Raw genomic sequence first — 14,459 nt, 5'->3', positions numbered from 1 at the left:
GTACCAAAGTATTTGAAAGTAGCAGAAGGAATGAAATGTCTTTTTCTTCTTAATCTTTAATCGCTTGTCTTTGCGTCATTACTACTAATGACGCAATGTATTGAAAATGATTTCTAACAAACTCGTCAATTTTGTCAATATGATTACAAAGCTATTTTGTTCAAAAGAAACAAAAACTTTCATTTCTTGTTATGGCGGAAATCAGAAATCAAAAAAAAAACTTAAGAAACTTCAGGAACTTCAAGAAAGAGTATGTTATGAAATCAAATGACTGATAAATGACCAATTTAAGATGCTTGATAGTCTAATTAATTGCAGTTTGAAACGAGTACCAAACTACTTGAGAGTAGAAGAATGAATAAAATGTCTTTTTTCTTGTTGATCTTTAATCGCGTGTGCTATGGTGTCTTATCTTTGCGTCATTACTACTAATGACGCAATGCGTCATTACTACTAATGACGCAATGTATTGAAAATGATTTGTAACACACCCGTCAATTTTGTCAATCTGATTGCAAAGCTATTTTGTTCAAAAGAAGCAAAACTTTCATTTTTTATTATGACGGAATTCAGAAGTTTAAAAGAAACTTGAATTTCAAAAAAGAGTGTATTATGAAATCAAGTGACTGACAACTGAGCAATTTAAGATGCTTGACAGTCTAATTACTTTAATTTGAAACAAGTACCAAAGTATTTGAAAATAGCAGAATTAATAAAATGTCTTTTTTTCTTCTTGATCTTTAATGGCGTGTGCTATGGTTTCTTATCTTTGCGACATTACTACTAATGTATGACGCAATGTATTGAAAACGATTTGTAACAAACCCGTCAATTTTGTCAATCTGGTTCCAAAGCTATTTTGTTCGTTATTGGTTAAATCGTACATTACATTGCAAACGGGTGGGAGTTCGTTTGCAACGTAAACCGTCAAATTTTCGTGCAAGGTAAGCGAAATCATTGGTTTTCAAGAAAGAGTATGTTATGAAATCAAGTGACTGATTAATGACCAATTTAAGATGCTTGATAGTCTAATCATTTGCAGTTTGAAACAAGTACCAAACTATTTGAAAGTAGCAGAAGGAATGAAATGTCTTTTTTCTTCTTAATATTTAATCGCGTGTGCTATGGTTTCTTATATTTGCGTCATTACTACTAATGACGCAATGTATTGAAAATGATTTTTAACAAACCCGTCAATATTGTCAAACTAATTAGAAAGCTATTTTGTTCAAAAGAAACAAAATTGTCATTTCTTATAATGACGGAATTCAGAAGTTGAAAAGAAACTATGAAACTTCAGGAACTTCAAGAAAGCGTATGTTAGGAAATCAAGTGACACAATGTATTGAAATGTAATGTATCAGTATAAATGACCAGTATAAATCGGTATAAATATATAGCTTGGGATGTTAACAACGTCATCTGACCACTCACATAGTGGCCCAGGCCGTAAGGGCCTGACAGTTAAAGTGACAATATAGGTTTTCTTGCACTTTACAAACGTTATGATATATCAAATGCTACATATCCTTGTATTTTCGTTATTTTGAGACATTGAAACGGCCTGGGCCATATTGGGGTGGGTATAAATGTGTAGCTTAAAATGATACCAACCTCATCTGACCACTCACATAGTGGCCCAGTCTGTAGGAGCCTGACAGTTAAAGTGGCAATGTAGGTGCTTCTTGCCATTTACAAAGGTCGCATATATAAAATGCTACATAACTTTGTAATGCCTTCATTTAAAAAAAGAAATACTAAAACGGCCTAGACACATTTGCGTCCGTATAACTGTGTAGCTTTTACAAAGATCGCATATAAAATGATATATACATAACCTTATACTGCCTTTATTTCAAACAAACACTGAAACGGCCTGGGCCACATTGGGGTCGCTGTAAATGTGTAGCGTAGGATGTTAGCAACATCATCTGACCACTCACATAGTGGCCCAGGCTGTAAAAGGGCCTGACAGTTAAAGTGACAATGTAGGTGTTTCCTGCCATTTACAAACGTTATATATAAAATGCTACATATCCTTGTATTTTCGTTATTTTCAGACATTGAAACGGCGTGGGCCACACTGGGGTCGGTATAAATGTGTAGCTTAGGATGTTAGCAACCTCATCTGACCACTCACATAGTGGCCCAGGCCTTAGGGGCCTGACATTTAAAGTGGGGGTGGGGTAAGCAATTCAACTGGTTTCAACTGGTCTCTATTTGTAACTGGTTTCAACTGGTTTTAACTAGTTTCAAGTAGTTTCAACATGTTTCAACTGATCTCAACTGGTTTCAACTGATTTTAACTGGTTTCAACTGGTTTTAACTAGTTTCAAATGGTCTCAACTGGTTTCAAATGTTCTTGACTAGTTTCAACTGGTTTTAACTCGTTTCAATTGGTTTCAACTTTTTTTTGAACTGGTCTCAACTGGTTAGAACTGGTCTCAACCGGTATGGACTACTTTCAACTGATCTCAAGTTATTTCAACTGGTCTCAACTGGTTTCAACTGGTGTGATCTGTTCTCAACTGGTTTTAACTGGTTTCAACTGGTTTGAACTGGTCTCAACTGGTTTTAGCTGGTTTCAACTGCTTTGAACTGGTCTCAACTGGTTTTAACTGGTTTTAACTGGTTCAATGTATCTCAACTGGGTTCAAATAGTCTCAACTGGTTTTCACTGGTTTCAAGTACGTAGTTTCAACTGATCTCAAGTGGTTTCATTTGGTTTCAACTGGTTTTAACAGGTTTTCACTGGTTTTCAACTGGTCTCTGTTTCTAACTAACTGATTTCAAATAGGATTAACTTTTTTCAACTGGTTTCAACTGGTTTTAACTAGTTTCAAATAATTTTAACAGGTTTCGACTGATCTAAACTGGTTTTCAACTGATTTTTACTGGTTTCAACTGGTTTTCAACTGGTTTTAACTAGTTTCAAATGGTCTCAACTGGTTTCAACTATTCTTGACTAGTTTCAACTGGTTTTAACTCGTTTCAACTGGTTCCAACTTTTTTTTGAACTGGTCTCAACTGGTTAGAACTGGTCTCAACCGGTATGGTCTAGTATCAACTGATCTCAAGTTATTTCAACTGGTCTCAAACTGGTTTCAACTGGATTGATCTGTTCTCAACTGGTTTTAACTGGTTTCAACTGGTTTTAGCTGGTTTCAACTGCTTTGAACTGGTCTCAACTGGTTTTAACTGGTTCAATGTATCTCAACTGGGTTCAACTAGTCTCAACTGGTTTTCACTGGTTTCAAGTACGTAGTTTCAACTGATCTCAAGTGGTTTCATTTGGTTTCAACTGGTTTCAACTTGTTTGAAATGTCTAAACTGGTTTTAACAGGTTTTCACTGGTTTTCAACTGGTCTCTGTTTCTAACTAACTGGTTTCAAGTAGTTTTAACTGTTTTCAACTGGTTTCAACTGGTTTTAACTAGTTTCAAGTAATTTTAACAGGTTTCGACTGATCTAAACTGGTTTCAACTGATTTTGACTTGTTTCAACTGGTTTTAACTGATTTTAACTAGTTTCCACTGGTCTCATCTGGTTTCAACTGTTCTCGATTTTTTCAAGTTTTTTACACGGTTTAAACTTGTCTCAACTGGTTTTAACTGGTTTCTACTTCTCTCCTTGATATTAATCTTTGCATTCATTAAGGTTTGATTTATCTTTTTTTTCAATTTGCATTTCTTTATAGTAATTGCTTTCATCATTTCTTTTCAAACTTATCCATCTCTCCCTTGCTTTCCTTTATAATACAAGTTTCTCTTCTTCCCTTCCATTGTCTTTTAATGAACGCTCTATTTTGTAAACCTTTTGTTTTCGTGGGTTGAACTTTTTGAATACTTGAGATCAGTTGAAACTAGTTGACACCAGTTGAACCCAGTTAAAACCAGTTTAACTAGATGAAACCAGTTAAAACCAGTTGAGATCAGTTCAATTCAGTTGAAACCAGATGAAACCAGTTAAAACCAGTTGAGACTAGTTCAAACCAGTTGAAACCAGTTGAGAGATTAGTGTGTGTAATGAGTCTCGGCATTATAACGGTGATGAAATCAAATTAGTCCATACTGAAAGTTTCCATGAATTCCCAGTAAATTGGGTATTTGGCAGTAACAACGCAAAGTAAAGAAACATCGGGCAGTATATTCGATGTGTTGTACAAGGAGAGAAAATTCCTTGTATTTGTTATGTCGAATTTTGTTACTCGCTAGAAATCCGGGGAAGGTTCGACGAAATAAAGAATCTGTTATTGGGGAAATCGTACATTACATTGCCAACGGGATTGAAACCATTTCCAAAGTAAAACCGTCAAATTTTCGTGCAAGGGAAACGAAATCATTGGTTTTCAAAAAAACAGGATGTTATGAATTCAAGTGAATGATAAATGACCAATTTAAGATGCTTGATAGTCTAGTTACTCGCAGCTTGCCACAAGTACCAAAGTATTTAAAAGTAATAGAACGAATGAAATTCCTTTTTCCTTCTAACTCTTTAATTGCGCGTCCTATGGTTTCTTATTTTTGCGTCATTTGCGTCATTAGAAAATGACGCAATGTATTGAAAATTATTCGTAACAAAGCCGTCAATTTTGTCAATCTGATTACTAAGCTATTTTGTTCAAAAGAAACAAAACTTTCATTTCTTATTATGACGGAATTGAAAAGTTTAAAAGAAACTTTAAGAAACTTCAGGAACTTCAAGAAAGAGTATGTTACGGAATTAAGTGACTGATAAATGACCGTTTTAAGATGCTTGATAGTCTAATTACTGGCAGTTTAAAACAAGTACCAAAGTATTTGAAAGCAGCAGAAGGAATGAAATGTCTTTTTTCTTCTTGATCTTTAATCTCGTGTGCTATGGTTTCTTGTCTTGTCAATTTTGTCAATCTGATTACTAAGCTATTTTGTTCAAAAGAAACAAAACTTTCATTTCTTATTATGACGGAATTGAAAAGTTTAAAAGAAACTTTAAGAAACTTCAGGAACTTCAAGAAAGAGTATGTTACGGAATTAAGTGACTGATAAATGACCGTTTTAAGATGCTTGATAGTCTAATTACTGGCAGTTTAAAACAAGTACCAAAGTATTTGAAAGCAGCAGAAGGAATGAAATGTCTTTTTTCTTCTTGATCTTTAATCTCGTGTGCTATGGTTTCTTGTCTTTGCGTCATTACTACAAATGACGCAATGTATTGAAAATGATTTGTAACAAACCCGTCAATTTTGTCAATCTGATTCCAAAGCTATTTTGTTCGTTATTGGTTAAATCGTACCATTACATTGCAAACGGGTGGGAGTTCGTTTACAACGTAAAACCGTCAAATTTTCCTGCAAGGTTAAACGAAATCATTGGTTTTCAAGAAACAGTATGTAATGAGACCAAGTCACTGATAAATGACCAATTTAGGATGCTTGATAGTCTAATCATTTGAAGTTTGAAACAAGTACCAAAGTATTTGAAAGTAGCAGAAGGAATGAAATGTCTTTTTCTTCTTAATCTTTAATCGCTTGTCTTTGCGTCATTACTACTAATGACGCAATGTATTGAAAATGATTTCTAACAAACTCGTCAATTTTGTCAATATGATTACAAAGCTATTTTGTTCAAAAGAAACAAAAACTTTCATTTCTTGTTATGGCGGAAATCAGAAATTAAAAAAAAAACTTAAGAAACTTCAGGAACTTCAAGAAAGAGTATGTTATGAAATCAAATGACTGATAAATGACCAATTTAAGATGCTTGATAGTCTAATTAATTGCAGTTTGAAACGAGTACCAAACTACTTGAGAGTAGAAGAATGAATAAAATGTCTTTTTTCTTGTTGATCTTTAATCGCGTGTGCTATGGTGTCTTATCTTTGCGTCATTACTACTAATGACGCAATGTATTGAAAATGATTTGTAACACACCCGTCAATTTTGTCAATCTGATTGCAAAGCTATTTTGTTCAAAAGAAACAAAACTTTCATTTTTTATTATGACGGAATTCAGAAGTTTAAAAGAAACTTGAATTTCAAAAAAGAGTGTATTATGAAATCAAGTGACTGACAACTGAGCAATTTAAGATGCTTGACAGTCTAATTACTTTAATTTGAAACAAGTACCAAAGTATTTGAAAATAGCAGAATGAATAAAATGTCTTTTTTTCTTCTTGATCTTTAATGGCGTGTGCTATGGTTTCTTATCTTTGCGACATTACTACTAATGTATGACGCAATGTATTGAAAACGATTTGTAACAAACCCGTCAATTTTGTCAATCTGGTTCCAAAGCTATTTTGTTCGTTATTGGTTAAATCGTACATTACATTGCAAACGGGTGGGAGTTCGTTTGCAACGTAAACCCGTCAAATTTTCGTGCAAGGTAAGCGAAATCATTGGTCTTCAAGAAAGAGTACGTTATGAAATCAAGTGACTGATTAATGACCAATTTAAGATGCTTGATAGTCTAATCATTTGCAGTTTGAAACAAGTACCAAACTATTTGAAAGTAGCAGAAGGAATGAAATGTCTTTTTTCTTCTTAATATTTAATCGCGTGTGCTATGGTTTCTTATATTTGCGTCATTACTACTAATGACGCAATGTATTGAAAATGATTTTTAACAAACCCGTCAATATTGTCAAACTAATTAGAAAGCTATTTTGTTCAAAAGAAACAAAATTGTCATTTCTTATAATGACGGAATTCAGAAGTTGAAAAGAAACTATGAAACTTCAGGAACTTCAAGAAAGCGTATGTTAGGAAATCAAGTGACACGATGTATTGAAATGTAATGTATCAGTATAAATGACCAGTATAAATCGGTATAAATATATAGCTTGGGATGTTAACAACGTCATCTGACCACTCACATAGTGGCCCAGGCCGTAAGGGCCTGACAGTTAAAGTGACAATATAGGATTTCTTGCACTTTACAAACGTTATGATATATCAAATGCTACATATCCTTGTATTTTCGTTATTTTGAGACATTGAAACGGCCTGGGCCATATTGGGGTGGGTATAAATGTGTAGCTTAAAATGATACCAACCTCATCTCACCACTCACATAGTGGCCCAGTCTGTAGGAGCCTGACAGTTAAAGTGGCAATGTAGGTGCTTCTTGCCATTTACAAAGGTCGCATATATAAAATGCTACATAACTTTGTAATGCCTTTATTTAAAAAAAGAAATACTAAAACGGCCTAGCCACATTTGCGTCGGTATAACTGTGTAGCTTTTACAAAGATCGCATATAAAATGATATATACATAACCTTATGCTGCCTTTATTTCAAACAAACACTGAAACGGCCTGGGCCACATTGGGGTCGCTGTAAATGTGTAGCGTAGGATGTTAGCAACCTCATCTGACCACTCACATAGTGGCCCAGGCTGTAAAAGGGCCTGACAGTTAAAGTGACAATGTAGGTGTTTCCTGCCATTTACAAACGTTATATATAAAATGCTATATATCCTTGTATTTTCGTTATTTTCAGACATTGAAACGGCGTGGGCCACACTGGGGTCGGTATAAATGTGTAGCTTAGGAGGTTAGCAACCTCATCTGACCACTCACATAGTGGCCCAGGCCTTAGGGGCCTGACATTTAAAGTGGGGGTGGGGTAAGCAATATCAACTGGTTTCAACTGGTCTCTATTTGTAACTGGTTTCAACTGGTTTTAACTAGTTTCAAGTAGTTTCAACATGTTTCAACTGATCTCAACTGGTTTCAACTGATTTTAACTGGTTTCAACTGGTTTTAACTAGTTTCAAATGGTCTCAACTGGTTTCAACTGTTCTTGACTAGTTTCAACTGGTTTTAACTCGTTTCAACTGGTTTCAACTTTTTTTGAACTGGTCTCAACTGGTTAGAACTGGTCTCAACCGGTATGGACTAGTTTTAACTAATCTCAAGTTATTTCAACTGGTCTCAACTGGTTTCAACTGGTTTGATCTGTTCTCAACTGGTTTTAACTGGTTTCAAGTGGTTTTAACTAGTTTCAAGTAGTTTCAACATGTTTCAACTGATCTCATCTGGTTTCAACTGATTTTAACTAATTTCAACTGGTTTTAACTAGTTTCAAATGGTCTCAACTGGTTTCAACTGTTCTTGACTAGTTTCAACTGGTTTTAAATCGTTTCAACTGGTTTCAACTTTTTTTTAACTGGTCTCAACTGGTTAGAACTGGTCTCAACCGGTATGGACTAGTTTGAACTGATCTCAACTTATTTCAACTGGTCTCAACTGGTTTCAACTGGTTTGATCCGTTCTCAACTGGTTTTAACTGGTTTCAACTGGTTTCAACTGGTCTCAACTCGTTTTAGCTGGTTTCAACTGCTTTGAACTGGTCTCAACTGGTTTTATCTGGTTTTAACTGGTTCAATGTATCTCAACTGGGTTCAACTAGTCTCAACTGGTTTTCACTGGTTTCAAGTACGTAGTTTCAACTGATTTCAAGTGGTTTCATTTGGTTTCAACTGGTTTCAACTTATTTGAAATGTCTAAACTGGTTTTAACAGGTTTTCACTGGTTTTCAACTGGTCTCTGTTTCTAACTAACTGATTTCAAGTAGGTTTAACTTTTTTCAACTGGTTTACACTGGTTTTAACTAGTTTCAAGTAATTTTAACAGGTTTCGATTGATCTAAACTGGTTTCAACTGATTTTGACTGGTTTCAACTGGTTTCAACTGGTTTTAACTAGTTTCAAATGGTCTCAACTGGTTTCACCTATTCTTGACTAGTTTTAAATGGTTTTAACTGGTTTCAACTGGTTTCAACTTTTTTTGAACTGGTCTCAACTGGTTAGAACTGGTTTCAACCGGTATGGACTAGTTTCAACTGATCTCAAGTCATTTCAACTGGTCTCAACTAGTTTCAACTGGTTTGATCTGTTCTCAACTGGTTTTAACTGGTTTCAACTGGTTTGAACTGGTCTCAACTGGTTTTAGCTGGTTTCAACTGCTTTGAACTGGTCTCAACTCGTTTTAACTGGTTCAATGTATCTCAACTGGGTTCAACTAGTCTCAACTGGTTTTCACTGGTTTCAAGTACGTAGTTTCAACTGATCTCAAGTGGTTTCATTTGGTTTCAACTGGTTTCAACTTGTTTGAAATGTCTAAACTGGTTTTAACAGGTTTTCACTGGTTTTCAACTGGTCTCTGTTTCTAACTAACTGGTTTCAAGTAGTTTTAACTGTTTTCAACTGGTTTCAACTGGTTTTAACTAGTTTCAAGTAATTTTAACAGGTTTCGACTGATCTAAACTGGTTTCAACTGATTTTGACTGGTTTCAACTGGTTTTAACTGATTTTAACTAGTTTCCACTGGTCTCATCTGGTTTCAACTGTTCTCGATTTTTTTTTCAACTTTTTTTACACGGTTTAAACTGGTCTCAACTGGTTTTAACTGGTTTCAACTTCTTTCCTTGATATTAATCTTTGCATTCATCCAGGTTTGATTTATCTTTTTTTTTTCAATTTGCATTTCTTTATAGTAATTGCTTTCATCATTTCTTTTCAAACTTATCCATCTCTCCCTTGCTTTCCTTTATAATACAAGTTTCTCTTCTTCCCTTCCATTGTCTTTTAATGAACGCTCTATTTTGTAAACCGTTTCAACTGGTTTTAACTGATTTTAACTAGTTTCCACTGGTCTCATCTGGTTTCAACTGTTCTCGATTCTTTTCAACTTTTTTACACGGTTTAAACTGGTCTCGACTGGTTTTAACTGGTTTCAACTTCTTTCCTTGATATTAATCTTTGCATTCATCCAGGTTTGATTTATCTTTTTTTTTTTCAATTCGCATTTCTTTATAGTAATTGCTTTCATCATTTCTTTTCAAACTTATCCATCTCTCCCTTGCTTTCCTTTATAATACAAGTTTCTCTTCTTCCCTTCCATTGTCTTTTAATGAACGCTCTATTTTGTAAACCTTTTGGTTTTTGTGGGTTGAACTTTTTGAATACTTGAGATCAGTTGAAACTAGTTGACACCAGTTGAACCCAGTTAAAACCAGTTTAACTAGATGAAACCAGTTAAAACCAGTTGAGATCAGTTCAATTCAGTTGAAACCAGATGAAACCAGTTCAAACCAGTTGAGACTAGTTCAAACCAGTTGAAACCAGTTGAGAAATTAGTGTGTGTAATGAGTCTCGGCACTATAACGGTGATGAAATCAAATTAGTCCATACTGAAAGTTTCATTGAATTCCCAGTAAATTGGGTATTTGGCAGTAACAACGCAAAGTAAAGAAACATCGGGCAGTATATTCGATGTGTTGTACAAGGAGAGAAAATTCCTTGTACTTGTTATGTCGATTTTTGTTACTCGCTAGAAATCCGGGGAAGGTTCGACGAAATAAAGAATCTGTTATTGGAGAAATCGTACATTACATTGCCAACGGGATTGAAACCATTTCCAAAGTAAAACCGTCAAATTTTCGTGCAAGGGAAACGAAATCATTGGTTTTCAAAAAAACAGGATGTTATGAATTCAAGTGAATGATAAATGACCAATTTAAGATGCTTGATAGTCTAGTTACTCGCAGCTTGCCACAAGTACCAAAGTATTTAAAAGTAATAGAACGAATGAAATGCCTTTTTCCTTCTAACTCTTTAATTGCGCGTCCTATGGTTTCTTATTTTTGCGTCATTTGCGTCATTAGAAAATGACGCAATGTATTGAAAATTATTCGTAACAAAGCCGTCAATTTTGTCAATCTGATTACAAAGCTATTTTGTTCAAAAGAAACAAAACTTTCATTTCTTATTATGACGGAATTGAAAAGTTTAAAAGAAACTTTAAGAAACTTCAGGAACTTCAAGAAAGAGTATGTTACGGAATTAAGTGACTGATAAATGACCGTTTTAAGATGCTTGATAGTCTAATTACTGGCAGTTTAAAACAAGTACCAAAGTAATAGAAAGCAGCAGAAGGAATGAAATGTCTTTTTTCTTCTTGATCTTTAATCTCGTGTGCTATGGTTTCTTATCTTTGCGTCATTACTACAAATGACGCAATGTATTGAAAATGATTTGTAACAAACCCGTCAATTTTGTCAATCTGATTCCAAAGCTATTTTGTTCGTTATTGGTTAAATCGTACCATTACATTGCAAACGGGTGGGAGTTCGTTTACAACGTAAAACCGTCAAATTTTCCTGCAAGGTTAAGCGAAATCATTGGTTTTCAAGAAACAGTATGTAATGAGACCAAGTCACTGATAAATGACCAATTTAGGATGCTTGATAGTCTAATCATTTGAAGTTTGAAACAAGTACCAAAGTATTTGAAAGTAGCAGAAGGAATGAAATGTCTTTTTCTTCTTAATCTTTAATCGCTTGTCTTTGCGTCATTACTACTAATGACGCAATGTATTGAAAATGATTTCTAACAAACTCGTCAATTTTGTCAATATGATTACAAAGCTATTTTGTTCAAAAGAAACAAAAACTTTCATTTCTTGTTATGGCGGAAATCAGAAATCAAAAAAAAAACTTAAGAAACTTCAGGAACTTCAAGAAAGAGTATGTTATGAAATCAAATGACTGATAAATGACCAATTTAAGATGCTTGATAGTCTAATTAATTGCAGTTTGAAACGAGTACCAAACTACTTGAGAGTAGAAGAATGAATAAAATGTCTTTTTTCTTGTTGATCTTTAATCGCGTGTGCTATGGTGTCTTATCTTTGCGTCATTACTACTAATGACGCAATGCGTCATTACTACTAATGACGCAATGTATTGAAAATGATTTGTAACACACCCGTCAATTTTGTCAATCTGATTGCAAAGCTATTTTGTTCAAAAGAAGCAAAACTTTCATTTTTTATTATGACGGAATTCAGAAGTTTAAAAGAAACTTGAATTTCAAAAAAGAGTGTATTATGAAATCAAGTGACTGACAACTGAGCAATTTAAGATGCTTGACAGTCTAATTACTTTAATTTGAAACAAGTACCAAAGTATTTGAAAATAGCAGAATTAATAAAATGTCTTTTTTTCTTCTTGATCTTTAATGGCGTGTGCTATGGTTTCTTATCTTTGCGACATTACTACTAATGTATGACGCAATGTATTGAAAACGATTTGTAACAAACCCGTCAATTTTGTCAATCTGGTTCCAAAGCTATTTTGTTCGTTATTGGTTAAATCGTACATTACATTGCAAACGGGTGGGAGTTCGTTTGCAACGTAAACCGTCAAATTTTCGTGCAAGGTAAGCGAAATCATTGGTTTTCAAGAAAGAGTATGTTATGAAATCAAGTGACTGATTAATGACCAATTTAAGATGCTTGATAGTCTAATCATTTGCAGTTTGAAACAAGTACCAAACTATTTGAAAGTAGCAGAAGGAATGAAATGTCTTTTTTCTTCTTAATATTTAATCGCGTGTGCTATGGTTTCTTATATTTGCGTCATTACTACTAATGACGCAATGTATTGAAAATGATTTTTAACAAACCCGTCAATATTGTCAAACTAATTAGAAAGCTATTTTGTTCAAAAGAAACAAAATTGTCATTTCTTATAATGACGGAATTCAGAAGTTGAAAAGAAACTATGAAACTTCAGGAACTTCAAGAAAGCGTATGTTAGGAAATCAAGTGACACAATGTATTGAAATGTAATGTATCAGTATAAATGACCAGTATAAATCGGTATAAATATATAGCTTGGGATGTTAACAACGTCATCTGACCACTCACATAGTGGCCCAGGCCGTAAGGGCCTGACAGTTAAAGTGACAATATAGGTTTTCTTGCACTTTACAAACGTTATGATATATCAAATGCTACATATCCTTGTATTTTCGTTATTTTGAGACATTGAAACGGCCTGGGCCATATTGGGGTGGGTATAAATGTGTAGCTTAAAATGATACCAACCTCATCTGACCACTCACATAGTGGCCCAGTCTGTAGGAGCCTGACAGTTAAAGTGGCAATGTAGGTGCTTCTTGCCATTTACAAAGGTCGCATATATAAAATGCTACATAACTTTGTAATGCCTTCATTTAAAAAAAGAAATACTAAAACGGCCTAGACACATTTGCGTCCGTATAACTGTGTAGCTTTTACAAAGATCGCATATAAAATGATATATACATAACCTTATACTGCCTTTATTTCAAACAAACACTGAAACGGCCTGGGCCACATTGGGGTCGCTGTAAATGTGTAGCGTAGGATGTTAGCAACATCATCTGACCACTCACATAGTGGCCCAGGCTGTAAAAGGGCCTGACAGTTAAAGTGACAATGTAGGTGTTTCCTGCCATTTACAAACGTTATATATAAAATGCTACATATCCTTGTATTTTCGTTATTTTCAGACATTGAAACGGCGTGGGCCACACTGGGGTCGGTATAAATGTGTAGCTTAGGATGTTAGCAACCTCATCTGACCACTCACATAGTGGCCCAGGCCTTAGGGGCCTGACATTTAAAGTAGGGGTGGGGTAAGCAATTCAACTGGTTTCAACTGGTCTCTATTTGTAACTGGTTTCAACTGGTTTTAACTAGTTTCAAGTAGTTTCAACATGTTTCAACTGATCTCAACTGGTTTCAACTGATTTTAACTGGTTTCAACTGGTTTTAACTAGTTTCAAATGGTCTCAACTGGTTTCAAATGTTCTTGACTAGTTTCAACTGGTTTTAACTCGTTTCAATTGGTTTCAACTTTTTTTGAACTGGTCTCAACTGGTTAGAACTGGTCTCAACCGGTATGGACTACTTTCAACTGATCTCAAGTTATTTCAACTGGTCTCAACTGGTTTCAACTGGTGTGATCTGTTCTCAATTGGTTTTAACTGGTTTCAACTGGTTTGAACTTGTCTCAACTGGTTTTAGCTGGTTTCAACTGCTTTGAACTGGTCTCAACTGGTTTTAACTGGTTTTAACTGGTTCAATGTATCTCAACTGGGTTCAAATAGTCTCAACTGGTTTTCACTGGTTTCAAGTACGTAGTTTCAACTGATCTCAAGTGGTTTCATTTGGTTTCAACTGGTTTTAACAGGTTTTCACTGGTTTTCAACTGGTCTCTGTTTCTAACTAACTGATTTCAAATAGGATTAACTTTTTTCAACTGGTTTCAACTGGTTTTAACTAGTTTCAAATAATTTTAACAGGTTTCGACTGATCTAAACTGGTTTCAACTGATTTTTACTGGTTTCAACTGGTTTCAACTGGTTTTAACTAGTTTCAAATGGTCTCAACTGGTTTCAACTATTCTTGACTAGTTTCAACTGGTTTTAACTCGTTTCAACTGGTTCCAACTTTTTTTTTGAACTGGTCTCAACTGGTTAGAACTGGTCTCAACCGGTATGGTCTAGTATCAACTGATCTCAAGTTGTTTCAACTGGTCTCAACTGGTTTCAACTGGTTTGATCTGTTCTCAACTGGTTTTTAACTGGTTTCAACTGGTTTGAACTGGTCTCAACTGGTTTTAGCTGGTTTCAACTGCTTTGAACTGG

The sequence above is a fragment of the Diadema antillarum genome, unplaced genomic scaffold, assembly GCF_040938485.1.
Source record: "Diadema antillarum isolate AM-2024a unplaced genomic scaffold, OU_Dant_1.0 scf00000020, whole genome shotgun sequence".
NCBI classification, from domain to species: domain Eukaryota; kingdom Metazoa; phylum Echinodermata; class Echinoidea; order Diadematoida; family Diadematidae; genus Diadema; species Diadema antillarum.
This window is presented reverse-complemented; position numbering follows the sequence as displayed.